General features: G+C 36.3%; 1 protein-coding gene and 1 long non-coding RNA gene across 4 annotated transcripts in view; one reads left to right on the top strand and one right to left on the bottom strand.

The window, feature by feature from the left end:
• The window catches only part of DLGAP2 (DLG associated protein 2), a 1,288,940-nt gene that overhangs the window by 64,228 nt on the left and 1,210,180 nt on the right, over positions 1–14,532 (bottom strand). The gene's annotated exons all lie outside the window — the stretch shown is intronic.
• LOC138144100 (uncharacterized) overlaps positions 1–14,532 on the top strand; it is an 80,341-nt gene that overhangs the window by 64,269 nt on the left and 1,540 nt on the right. The window contains exon 2 of the long non-coding RNA XR_011163859.1: positions 13,843–13,954. This is a non-coding gene — a long non-coding RNA (uncharacterized lncRNA). The remainder of the gene's footprint in view (positions 1–13,842; positions 13,955–14,532) is intronic.

Raw genomic sequence — 14,532 nt, 5'->3', positions numbered from 1 at the left:
AGCAAGAACTTATAAAATGATCTTGGAACTGAATGGTATTGCATGTCCTGTCCTCTTCCCCCTCCCCCCACAAAGATGGGAAAAGACTCCATTTCTTTTGGCTTCATGATAATCTGTCATGTCTATAGTCGTGATTTATTTGAATGATTTATTTCTGCTATCTTATTATTATTACTTTAAAAAAACTAAATTGACTATTTTGGAATCATGTTGCACAGGTGAAATCTGTCTCTTTTCTTCAGAAGTAGAGGCAAATCAAGTAAATCTACTTTTGATGGGCTGTACCAGATGTTCAGTCTTCTGCTCTTTCTTTACCAAAATAGAACAACTACAGTCTTTGAAGTTTGGTTTCAATGTGTTTTCATATTATTGATGCTCTTAACTTTTTTTCCTGACTTTCCTTAATTTTTTTCATCACTTTGTACCACTTTAACTTACCTTAGCCCCACAAAACATTGCCATCCATTATTCTTATATTATAAGCCCAAATACTTGAACTGTGATCACAGAATAACAGGACTCAGAGGGCCCTTAAAAAGCCATATGTCATATTTTAGTGAAAAGAACAATGCAATCAAAAGATCTGAGGTTAAAATTTTGTTCTGCCCCATACTAGCTTTGTGACTGAGGATTAAGCACCTAACCTCATTGAACTTCATTTTCCTCATCTGTAAAATGGGATAATAAAAAATTCTGCCACCTCTATCAAAGAGGTGTTGTAAGGAAAGCACTCTATAACCCTTAAAGTGTCATATAGATGTCAGTTACTCATCCCAAAAGCTCTAAATCCTTCCAATAATACAACTCTATCTCCTTTCATTCAAAATTCTTAAAATTAAAGATTACATGTTTTATAATGAATGTTTTTTCCTTTACTTAAAGAGTTTTATCTACAGAACCTACAAAGTGACACAGAGAAGCAAACCTCCCATTGAGGACAGCCTGGCAGGCCAGTAGGAAGCGCTCTGGGAGCTGACCCCACCCTGAGAGAGAGCCAGAGGTCTTAGTCCCAGGGCTGCATGACCAGCCTGTGGCTAGAAGGACTTCAGATCACCAGCAGCTGGGGTGGTTTCCAGAATTATCAACCCATAGATGCTAAGGACAAAGAGTTCAGTGCAGTGTGGGCTTTGGGACCTGGGTAGTTTTGGAGTGTGGTCGGCCTTTATTCCCTGGAGAGAGAACTGCTGAGGCACTGTGACCATGCAGCTGCTGCTACATGGCAGCTTTAGCTCCTGGCCTGCAGATTGTAGGGGGACCAAGCTATCAGTCTGAGGAGTAATCACTCTTGCTTTAACCTGCTTGGATCTGGTTTGTGGTCTAGGGTGGAGGTCCTAGGGTGTGTGACCATCTTGCCAGAGTGTATGGAGGCTTCAGAGAGGGCAGCCAACTAATACCTTTGGCAGCTGAGAAAACCCCAGCGATTGGGACGAAGCTTCCCTGTCTGGTAGCAGAGTCCTACTATGGCAAAAAGCTCAAAAGCCAAGTAATTGGCTTATATATATATATATAACATGAGCAGGCAAAGGAAGCAAACCAAGCAGAGCAATCCAACTTTACTCTCCTATTTTGGGGACAAAAGGATCAAAGCATGGAACAGGAGGAAGACAGCAAAGTCAGAGCTCCTGCACCGAAAGCTTCCAAGAAAAATACTCTATGGTTACAGGCCATAGAGGAGCTTAAGAAGAATTTTGAAAACCAAATAAAAGAAGGAGAGGAAAAATTGGGAAGAGAAATTAGAACAATGCAAGAAAATTATAAATGAGAGTCAACAACCTGACCGAAGAAAAGAACACCTTAAAAAATAGACTAACTCAAATAGCAAAAGAGGCTCAAAAAGGCAATGAGGAGAAGAATGCCTTAAAAAGCTGAATTTTCCAGATGGAAAAAGAATCTCAAAAGCTCACTGAAGAGAATCATTCCTTCAGAATTAGATTGGAGCAAATAGAAGCTAGTGATACTATTAAACAGATCCAAACAAATGAAAAAGTAGAAGGCAATGTGAAATATCTCATTGGGAAAACCACCGACCTGGAAAATAGATCCAGGAGAGATAATTTAAAAATTATTGGACTACCTGAAAGCCATATTCAAAGAAAGAACCTAGAAATCATCCTCCAAGAAATTCTCAAGGAAAATTGCCCTGATGTTTTAGAACCAGAGGGCAAAATAGAGGTTGAAAGAATCCACAGATCACTTCCTGAAAAAGATCCCAAAAGGAAAACTCCTAGGAATATTATAGCCATTTTCCGGAATCCCCAGATCAAGGAGAAAATATTACAAGCATCCAGGAGAAACAATTTGAATATTGTGGAAGCACAATCAGGATAACCCAGGATCTGGCAGCTTCTACACTGAGGTATCAAAGGGCTTGTAATATGATATTCCAGAGGGCAAAGGAGCTGGGACTAAAACCAAGAGTCACCTTCCCAGCAAAACTGAGCATCATGTTTCAGGGAAAAATATAGTCATTCAGTGGAATAGAGGACTTTCAAGCATTCTTGATGGATAAACCAGAGTTGAATAGAAAATTTGACATCTTACAATGTCATTACATTAACACAAGAAGGAAGAGAAGCATGAGAAGGTAAACAGGGAAAAGAAATCATAAGAAACTTATCAGAGTTGAACTATTTACATCTCTACATGGAAAAATGATAATTGTAACTTATGAAACTTTTCTCAGTATGAGAATAATTGAAGGGAATAGAAATGTATACACACATACATATATATATATCTATATAGGAGGATATATGGGTGTATGAGTACATATGTGAATGTATGTATATATGTGAACAGGTATACATAGAGGGTACAGCACCAATTTAATAGGAAGGGATGATACTTAAAAGGTGAAATTAAGAGGTGAGAGAGGAATATAATGAGAGGAGATGGGGAGAAGCAGAATGGTGTAAACTATCTCACATAGAGGAGGTAAGGGAAAATGGTTACAGTGGAGGGGAAGAACAGGAAGGCAAAAGGGAATGGGTCAACCTTATTCTGAGTGAATTTGGCTTAGGGAGGGAATGACATACACACTAAATAAGGAATCTCACCCTCCAGGAGAGTAGGGGAGAGGGGATGAGAGGGGGATGATAGAAGGGAGGGAAGGGGGGGGAGGGAAGTTGGAAGCACCCACTTTTGAAAAGGGACAGGATCAAAGTAGAGAATAGAACAAGTGGGAGGTGGGATAGGAGGGAGGGAAATATAATTAGTCTTTTACTATGTAGAATCTACTATGGAAATGTTTTGCATAACTACACATGTACAACCTATTTTGAATTGCTTATTTTCCCAGTAAGGGTAGGTGACAAGGGAGGAAAGGAATGAATCTGGAATCCAAAGTTTTAAAATTAATGTTTAAATATATAAATATATATATATATCCTATTATCAATATTATTTAAAAAATTAAAAATGAAAAAAAGTTTTATCTTACAATTTAGACTAATTTCTTTTTTCTATGTCTCTAGTTGGAGAGGAAGGCAACTGTGCTCTACTACTCTCTACTCTCATCACCTGTTCCTTCCTACCTTTAGAAAGAATTGTTCTTTTTCTCCTTAGTGGTTTTCCGTGTCTACATAGTATCATAGGATTTAGGGGTCGAGGAGAGCTTTGGGATAGCTGAAAGTGGAGAGGACCTTGAGTTCTGTAAGGGACCATGTGTTGAGTAAGTGAAAAAATGCAACAAACTAATTAAACAAATTAAGCACTTACAATATGCTGAGTATTATGTTAAGCTTTAAACATACAGTTAGATAAGAGAGTTTCTAATCTCAAGAAGCATGTACTCTAATTGGAGGAGATAACTCATATAAAAGAGATCAACTGTAAAGTGGACAATAAGGCCCAGTAGTTCTTAGGGTGCATCAGCAGGACAGATGACAGTGCCCAGGTGTCTAGAAGGCATTGTAGCAGGTCAAGGCAGGGTCCTTCTTTAAACTTTCTATTGCCTTTGATTCTTGAACTTAGCTCCGTACCTTGTGAGACACTTGTTAATGTTAATAAATGAATGAGAAAGCATATATATGTTATTTAAAATGTAAAATGTTAAGGTGTTCATTGCTGAGAAACTGTCTTTTGCAATCATCTACCTTAATATCCTTATTTTATAGATGAAGAAACTGAGAATCAGAAGTTAAGTGATTTCCAGGTGGCAGAATTAGATTCATATGCAGGTCCTCTGACTGATTCCAAATCAAATATTCTTTCTATTGTGCCACATATTCTCCTTAACTTTTTAAGTCCTGTCTTAAAAAACAAAACAAAACATAATTCTGGATATTTTTCAGAAAATAAGTTTTGTTTCTCTGGTCCTGATCGAGCATTGTTCTATTCTAAGTAATGGGACCCCCACCCATGGACAGCACTTTAGTGAAAGTTTTGACAAATCCAAAGCAGTAAAGATTTATAAGGCATGCTAGGGATTCAAAAGACAACAAAAACTAGTCCCTACTGTTATGGATTTTGTGTTCTAATAGGGGAGTACAATATGCAAATAAACAAATTAAGATCAATGTCAAATAGATTTGGGAGATTATAGCATGTTATCCTTTTATATCTATAAAAAGACTCATGCTTCCTTTTTATTCTAAAGTTATTTTTTCAATGAATAAATATCTGTTTTATTCTCCCTTCCATATTCCCCATTAGAAAAAAAGAAAATAAAACTTCTCTAACACAATCAAGCAAAACAAGTTTCCACAGTGGTCATGCCCTCAAAATTTATGTTTTAGTCTGCACCTTCGAGTATGATACCTCTCTGTCAGGAGGTATTGTGCTTCTCTTAAAAATAATAACTATAAACTGTTGGTAGCAAAAGAAAATTTGGAGTATATTTTGTTGTGCCTGCATCCAAAATATTGATGAAAAAGAATACATAATAAAGAATCTTGGACATGTCAGAAGAAATTTCATTTGTTATACCTACTTCTCCAACCATGGCCCCCAAACTGATGTAATTACTAAGTAACTACAACTTGAGTTAAAACCTTCAGATGGTTGCCTACCTGTGTAGTGATTCTAGACCATATTTTCCTGGTTTCTTTTAAGTTATAGGGGAGGGATACATTATTGTAATTCATAAATTATCAGCATTTTTTGCATTGCTCAGAATTCATTATTACTCTGCAGCTTACATCATTTCCAAAAGTTCCACAAAACGGTGTTTTTCCCGTTCCTCCAACCTAGCTAAGTGCAGAATAGCTTAATGCATTGTTTAAAATTTAGGTTGTGACAAGTCTGTTCAGTTTTAGCCAAATAATGGTGATGTTTAATCATTACCCTTTCTTTCCACAATGATCAACCATCTGGATGGAGAAAAGAGGAAAAAAAAGATGACACTACTTTATGCTAACAATTCATCTGTGGCATCTGCAGCTGTTGAGGAAGACTATTACAGTATGTTCTGAGACAACTGGACCCAGCAATCAAAGAACATTAGATATTTTAAAATATTTTTTTAACACAAATGAAAATGTCATTAATGAATTTGAAAAAGGATCTCATTATGCAATTATAGACCACACCAAAGGGCCAATTTTGAGGGAGAGAGAAAGGCAGTTTCTTCCTCCTGAACTTCGAGGAGAGGGCAGGGATTGTTTTCTCTAAAGTTTTTAACTCTCCCTTACCTCTCCCCTGCACCTATAATAGTGCTTTATATATGGCACAGTGTATATTGAATATATGTTGAATGAATGAATGGAAAGAGATTTCTATGGCATTTGGTAGGTAAATTGTGATCATATTAATCATTGAGAAAGTGCCTTTTTTTAGTACCAATAAGATGAAGCAGAGTGGTATGGTAGTGAAAGCATTACACTTAGTGTCAACAGGTTCAGATCGCAACTCCACTATTTGATTTGGCACAGGTAAACTTCCATTTTTATAACCCCAGTTTTTTGATTCATAGAAAGGGAGGTTGGATTCTGTGATGTTTAATGGCTTTTTTTCAGTTCTAAATCTTATGAGGTTCTATGGTTACTAACCCGGTGCCTCCAACTTCTTAGGAGGCTCCTGGGAAGTAAACTAATTGGCATTGGTGAGATCTCTTTGATATCTTGATACTTTCCAGTAGTTTTTCACCATAGTCAGAGTTGACCAATGTCTCAGTGGTGTACTTAGAGTATAAATACTACAAGAAGGAAAGAACACATCAACTTAAATCCATACTAACACACAAAATGCCGAGAGGAGATTTGGGATGGCAAGAAAAGGAAGAGAAATCACAAAGGCTTATAATGGGGGAGGAGTTTTTGGAATGCATTAGAAGGTATTCTCCCATAGTGACAGAAACCTCCTTGGAAGTGTCCTGAGTGTAGCAGTAGCATCAAATAGACCACCGGAGGGCTGTGAAGCCCCATGCAGACATAGTGGCCATATAAACTCCTCTTAGGAGAGAAGCATGCTCTCTTCTGATATTGGTTTCCTGGAGCAAAGCTTTAATAGCTCTGTGGTAGTTACAGCTTTGACTACAAAGTCAATGAGAAATAATTAAAAAAGGTATTTATGCATTCAGAAGGGCCTAGTTGGGAGCTAGAAGAATGCAAAAGATATAACAGTTTGGGGTCATTTGGTATGGGGCAGATAGCCCTATATACTTTAATAACTCTTTATAACACAAGTGCTCTCTCAAATTAACTAATGTTCATAATGATGATCTTGAACCACTAAGGGATAAATGATCTTTAGTAGGCCGTGATTTATCAGGTATGAATTACATTTTTCCATGACAATGTTTGCTTAAAAAATCAGTGCCAAAAGTGACAAGCTTTAGCTATCTGGAAATATTTTCATGTAAAATAAATAACTCATTTACCAAGAACATTGGAAAAAATAGTTTTGTATGTGTGTGCAAAAGCTGCAGGGTGTAGGGGACAGAGGGCCAGCCTCAGAGTCAGAAAGACCTGACTTCAAGTCCTGCCTCTTACAGATACTCTCTGGGTGATCTGAGCAAATCATTTAGCCTCTTGGTGTCCCATGCAATCTTCCAAGACCTTAAGTTAACGAGAAGCTGCCAAATTGCATATGTACAGGTATTTTTCATGCTAGGTATTCTCCATACTGATGCCACATAGGGCTGGGTCTCTCCCATCCTTCCACCCCTGCTCCAGTCTATAAATATATGTAGAGAAGTCAAATTGTAAAGTTCATCTTCCTAGAGTAAAATACTTGTTTGGAACTAAATGAGTTAATCTCCTTACTTTAGCACTACTTTCCAAAGGTAGATCAGTAGAACTAAAGCAAATGGACTGATGGAAAGGGAAGCAGTTTTTCTACATTTAAAGTCTAGGTAAGTGTAACAGAAATGGAAACAAAACATGAATGATGGCAGCTGATGCCACTGAGACAAGATGAGAAGGGGAGGACCTGAAATTTATTTTCTATTAAAAATCTTCTCTAAAAATAGTAACTTATTCAGATATTTCCTAAGTATATCAAAAAAGCTCCATTCTAGAACTTTTGTATGTATTACAAATTAAGCTGATGCTGGAAGGGCCCATCCATTTGGCAAATGGCACAAAATAGATGAAGTTTTTGCCAATGGGTTATGAGAATGCCTTCAGCTTTTTAAGTCAACCAGTCTTAGCAATAGCAGATTTTTCTTTGGAGTCATGAACGTTTCACTTCAGGAGAAACAGTGATATCACTGAACCAGACTGTATTCTCAAATTTGCTGCTAGATAAACCCCTAACACAGGAGAGTAAGTGAACAAGTGCCAGAACTCATCAGCCTACACCTGGAATGGTAGAGAGTGAAGTTGAATTCAATCCAAGAAGATAGTTGCAAGCCAAAAAGCAAATTAAAAAATTAGCATCTTCTGACATAAAACACAATGACATAATCAAGATAAGATGTATGTTAAGTAGCAGGCAGTACCATTCAGTGGGGATCTAACAGCAGCACTTAAATTCACTGCCTTCCCTTAATTAGACTTGAAGGATAACAGCATAAAAGGAATTACTGTAATCGAGCCTATGAATGTCTAAATGAGTGTCTCAATATTGGAGAAGCCCAACTTTGAAGGCAAAAGATGTTGCATACAAGATTAAAAGCTATTTTGACAGTGTAATTAATGTTAGTCTCAAACATAAATGTAAATCAGGCAGGACACTGAAATCACAACCCTGCAGGCGTATGCACAATGGTTGTATCAAAGCAACAAAAAATTATGTGGGCAGCACAAGGGCTGAAGAATCCTTGATGGACTAGCTAGCAGCAAAGACATCTAATTCAGATGTGTTAATTAGCCAGAAATTATAGTCTAACCAGCACTTAACATCTTGTAGACAGTAAAATAAAGTGATGGCAGCTGTTTCACTGTTTGAGACACTTCCTATTTTCATCTTCAATATTTTTTAATTACTTTACACAATAAGCTTGGATTTTTAGAAGACAAAAATGAAGAATGAATCAACTTTTTAATGACATGATGGTCCTTAGAAGTTGACAAAGACTCGAATTTGTAAAAAAAAAAGTCTAGGAACTGTGCTGGAGAAGAGGCATAAAGGATGTTATCAAATGCATGACTGAGAACAAAAAGGCCAGTTGAAGAAGGAAAATGAGGGACAAGTGAATTGCTTGTGTGCACTACTGGTATCTATGAAAAAATCAAGAGATCAAGGGAAGGCCTCCAGAATTCTGGGTAGAGTCCCTGTGATGAAGTCACACAAGATGGTAAAGCATGGATAAATTGTAATCTGTATGATTCGAGTGAGTATTCAAATCAAGGAGATACATCAAATATATACATACATCAAAATATAAAAAGTAAATTTTAAAAATACAGATTCCATTCTTAACAACAAAGGAAAAAGAGTAGTCATTAATATTAAAGATCCTCACATTTCCATAATACTTTAGGATTTATGAAGAATTTTACATATATTATTTCATTTTTTCTTTACAGCAACTCTGTAAAATTCTGTACCAGTTGTAAAACTTGTTTGTCTTTTAGTGAGATAGTATAATGTAGTAAACAAATTAGGATTTAATCTGTCTCTCCCCAAATTAAAAGTACTTAGATATCTCAGCTCCTTAAAATGTAAAAACTTCATACTTAAGTGCAATTTATTCTTGAAAAGGGTGGTTTTAAAAGGAAAAGGTGAAAGACGGATAATTATTGTACTTGAAGGTGACTGAGTAATCGATTTCTTTGAACTTTGGCAAATTGTATAGCCGATGCTGCCTGGTATATGTCTTCATGATACATGCATGTATTTTTCTTGTAGTTTTGAAGTCTCACCAGACATATTATCTTGCATACTACATTAAACATGGACCAGAATTGCCTTTTTTTTTGCTGTCACACTAGATGGACCTGATAGAATGGGCCTTTGGGAAATCCATCCTAGTGATGGTTCATTGTTTCCTCTGATGTAAAAGAATTGATTTTTCTTTTTTTTTTTTTTTTTTAAGCAATTGGGTTTAAGTAACTTGCTCAAGGTTACACGGCCAGTTGTTATTTCTGGGTGTGGTGATGAGTATCTGAGCCCGGATTTGATCCAGGTCATCCCGACACTGGAGCCGGTGCTCTTACTCGCTGAGCCACCTGGCCACCCCTAAGCAATTCATTTTTCTAAGAGTTCTTTTAGCACAAGAGGAGTAAGTGGCCATTGAGCTCGGAACATTTTAATTTATTTAGGGTAGATAACTTCTACTTGACACTTACTTGCAAGAAAATGAAAATATCAAAACTTGCCTTAATAAAATTAATATAACAGTAGGGCAAAAACTACTTGCAAGGGTTTAAAAAAGGTACATTTTTCCTAGATTACTTATATCCATAGGTTCTTGTCAAATATCAAACCTATTATCCTGGAAAGATTGATAAGGAAGACAGAATTATCTCCTAATAGGAAATATAGGCTATGTAGTAATGTTCCCTAAGTGACTATCATAGTAAAGAAGAAAATATTGTTATTGATTGAAAGGAAAACATGCCAACCATTTTTGTATTACTTTCTTTATATAATTAGTCAAGAGTGGACAGTCAGCTAGATACCTAATGACCTAAACATCATTACTTCCTAGATTAGAATTCTTTCTGTATATTTTCCTAGCCAAATAGAAACAATAAATTTAATTTAAATTGGAAATGTATAAACATTCCAGCTGGCTGGAAAAGACTAGAGCTTCTGAAGAAGGAGAAGCATGTTTGAACTTTCCTGCTTTGTCCTATTACTTGGATTCTCTTAAACTAAACTCACCATTCTTAGATCTGTTTCAGACAGTGAAGAAGAAATAGGATTTCCTTCTGCAAAGGTTCACCAGAGTCTTTGTACAGTCTGTGTAAGTGGTGTCCCTTCCTGGCCAAGTTAAGGAACATGCTACTAGAGCAGGCTGGCATGGAAATTACCCAATGAATCATCCATCAACCTAGCCTTGGGATGAGAACATTGAATAGCTGATCTGTAGTTTAAGTGGCAATTTACAGTGCTTTTCAGAAGACTGCTCAAAATGTTTCTGTTGCAGCTGGCTCCCATTATTATGCTCTGTCTCACATGTTAGTCTTAAAAAGAAGAAGAAAGTGGTCTGACCATCATTTTGAGAAGCCAGTGCAAAAGGCTGGTATAAGATTTTCAGGGAGAGAGGTTTCAAATAATTCCGACATCTGGGTTGACATTTATCTATACTAGACTAAGTCAACACATTGTATAAAGTTAAATTTTCCATCTATCCATAGCCACTCTCAAACTCTGGAAGTTGATTTACATGATGTAGGTCATAAGTAGATATTGACAATGATATCTTATGCGTGTATGCCATTTTTCCTCTTAAAAAGAAAGCAATTTTTTGCCCATTTTTCATCCTGTTTATCTTCAATGGGTCTTTTGTAAAGCTGGAAGAAATGGGTAATACCCCATTTTCTAGGCTGAGAAACTGAATTGTGGAAAGGCTGAGATTTAGTACTTGCTCAGGATCATCTGGTGAGTTAGCTACTGATGAGGAACTAGCTCTGCCATCCTAATTTAGTGCTTGATCAACCAAATGTTTCCTGGTTTTGAGGAATACATTGTTTAAGTAGAGTGAGGTCATGCAATCTCATTCTTGAAAAATTTTTTATAATCTAATAAATATATTCTTTGGAAGCAAGGTGGCAGACAGGATGAGTTCTGAAGATATTCAGTAATTCTTTATTCAGAAAAGTCTTTTGAAAAATACCACAGTATATTTAAAAGGCAATCATGGTTTTGCTTAGTCCAATATCCTAACTTCAAATTATCAAATTAACTTCAAATCATCCCCTGGTTAAAGAAACTGTGACGTTTCAAAGCTCTTAAATCCTGGACCCTCATACATTAATGATTCAGTGACTAGAAAGAGAATTAATTCTCCAGAAACAAGTCAAGGTATTATTGAATCAGTGGGACTTGAGAGAAATCAATGAGTTGAGTATTTTGTGTTTTTTTAAGGAATAACTTCCTAACTGGTCTGAATGGTTGATATAGGTTTCATGTCCTACTCTTCTATTCCTGTGATGTGGTAAAAGTAAAGGTCCATCTAAAGGTGTTCTTGGCTACTTTGCCCTGTGGTGTCAATGCAAGAGATTATATCTCATCTTTTCATTTTTCATAATGTACTTTAGATGGGCACAGCCCAGGATAATGAATAAAAATCGAACCTATTCTGAAGCCTGACATTTGTCTTCTAAATCAGATATCTTTCAATATTATTCATCTCCCTATGGCTTGCTTCTTCCTTCTGTTAGAGTTTTGTACTTTTAGAAAATGAATGCTGTGTTTTTTTTTAATATTTCATGATGAGTAATTGGGAATAGGTATTATCACTCTTAGCAACTCAGGAATGTTTCCTTTCACTTTGCAAAATAAAATACCCTCTAAAATTCTCAGAATACTTGCCATTAAAAATACATGTTGATGCCTGTACTCCAGGAGTTACATTATTGCACAAAACACAAAAGGGTTTTGAGACTTTTAACATATTAAAATAATTTTACCAATTAGATGATAATATTTGTAAAATGCTTAGTATAATGCCTGGGCCATAGTAGGCATTTAATAAATGCTTATTTCCTTCTGTGTAGTGTGTGTGTGTGTGTGTCTCCCTACACACACACACACACACACACACACACGCACACATACACATCCAGAACTCTATTAACTATACCATGCTGCCTATATGGATAGATATTTGAATATAGTGGATAGAGTTCTGGGCCTAGACTTAAAAAGACTTAGTTAAATCTTTTTTTTTTTTTTTTGCCTTTTGGAGGGCATTTGGGGTTAAGTGACTTGCCCAAGGTCACACGGCTAGTTTTTGTGTTAAGTGTCTGAGGTCAGATTTGAACTCAGGTCTTCCTGACTCCAGGGCCAGTGCTCTATTCACTGCGCCACCTAGCCACCAAGTTAAAATCTTGACTGATATTCACTAGCTGTGTGATCTTGGTTAGGTCATTTACCCTCTATTTGCCCAAGGTAACTAGAACAGGGGTGGGGACCCTGTGACTTTGAGACCACATGGGGCCCTCTAGGTTGTCAAGTACAGCCCTTTGGCTAAACCACATGGGACCCTCTAGGTCATCACGTGTGACCCTTTGACTCAATCCAAGTTCAGTCAAAGGCCCTCTAGGTCATCAAGTGAGACCCTTTGACTGAATCCAAGTTCAGTCAAAGGGCCGCAGTTGATGACGTAGAGGGCCCCATGTGGTTTCAAAGTCACAAATTCCCCACTCCTGGACTCTAGAATTTATCTAATAAATCATGGATGAGTGCTGGTCTTTATTGTCAGACTTCCCCATCTTTATATGAGTCATATATTTTTCAATTTCCCTCTCCCATTGCTTTGCTTATATTCTGTACATACTTATAAAAATGTGAATTTTCTCACCCTTTTCCAGTTCCTGGCACATAACAAGTATTTGTTGATTGATTAATTGAGTCCTTGACTTAAGAAGCTCTTTTTTTATCCTACATAACTGTACCTTCTGTGCACTGTAACATTCCTTACTGAGGAACAATCTTCAGAACACTACGAATCTATAAAGAAAAGCTTGTCATCCACCTATACAACCTCTCTTCTGTCATATATGAACTTCTTGGGGGAAGGAGAACATTTCTAAAAACTATAGAGTGAAATAATTTTATCTCAGAAGAGAAATGAGGCTTTTAGACAGCCTAAGATTCTATCTAGTACAGATTCCTACTTCAGTTTCAGGAAAAGTCAAATCATAGAAAAATTATCCTATGTAGTCTTCTCAAAAAAAGTCAATTTGTAGAGTCTCTACAATCTTCCTAGATTAGTTATTCTGATGTCTCATGCCTCTGGTTTTCAAAAGATATGTTTCCTTATAGTTAACCTATTTTATTCCTCTTTGCTTGGTCATGCTGAAGAGCTGATTCTCGTACTTTACTTAGAAATCTTTTTTGTTTGTTTTATTGTTTTTTGTTTTTGTATCATGATCATTTTGTAACATGTCCATCTCCCTTTCCTAGTTAAAAAGAAACAGTTAAATGTAAGCAATGCAATGGACAAACGGATTGGATCTGACGGTGTATGCTGATTATGTACCCATAATCCTCACCTGTGTAGTATAAGAAGTAAAATACAATATTAAAATTTCCGGTTCTAACTCTGAGTTGTAAGCAAGGGTTTCTGAAAAGTTCCAATCCATATAGGCTGGGGCAGTGGGATTTTCTTTAGACACAGTGCTCTGGTGAATGCAAGATTGCTCTTCCCTAAGGTCTTTCCAAAGTGAGAATAATAGCCTACTATTGTGTCCTGTAATACTAAAGATTAACCATACTTTACTTTTAGTGTTTTCACTGAAGTACTCTCCCTTTTTTATTTTTGTCCCTTCCTTATCTCATTTACAACAGGTATTTGATTTTCATATCAAATGAGACATCTTAGCTTAAAGGATAAGAGTATTGGAGTCAGGATGATGAGTTAAAATCCTTCCTCATATAATCACTACCTTTGTGACCTTGGGTAAGTCACTTAATTGCAACCTCATTTTCTTCTCCTGAAAAATTGGGTATAGTAAGAGTATCTATCTAACAAAGTTGTTGTGAGGATCAAATGAGATGATGTATATAATACATTTTTTGCAAATTGGAAAGATATCTTTCTACCTCTATACATATACATACATATGCACATTATTATATCTAGACTTGAAAAACATCTTTGGTGTCTAAAAAAAGGTTGAAAAAGCCACATATTACAAAGAGGCTTCAAAATCACTAATGTCTACTAATGCTTTTCCAGATGGTTGGTCACTGATGGGCACTTAACTGGTGTATATTTAAAAATCAAACGAGAAATCAAGAGTCCTTTCAAGGTTTTCTATAACTCAATCTTTCTTTCCTACTGTATATTAAACACTTTTTAGAAGGTGTAGTGGGTACTGAAGATTGGGTCTACTCCCAAAAATGTATCTTCACAGTAAATATTATATCTTATTAAAATCTACAGCAATAGCAAAAGCACCGGAGCTACTCAAATATTTAAGTTCCCTGAAGTCAATTGATGAACAATTCTAATGAAATACACATCAGCTGTATGAC

The sequence above is a fragment of the Petaurus breviceps genome, unplaced genomic scaffold (assembly GCF_028583685.1).
Source record: "Petaurus breviceps papuanus isolate PSGF00001 unplaced genomic scaffold, PetGlider_PUasm1.0 90686, whole genome shotgun sequence".
Taxonomy (NCBI): Eukaryota; Metazoa; Chordata; class Mammalia; order Diprotodontia; family Petauridae; genus Petaurus; species Petaurus breviceps.
The sequence above is the reverse complement of the archived record's forward strand: the minus strand, read 5'-3'. Positions and strand labels throughout refer to the sequence as shown.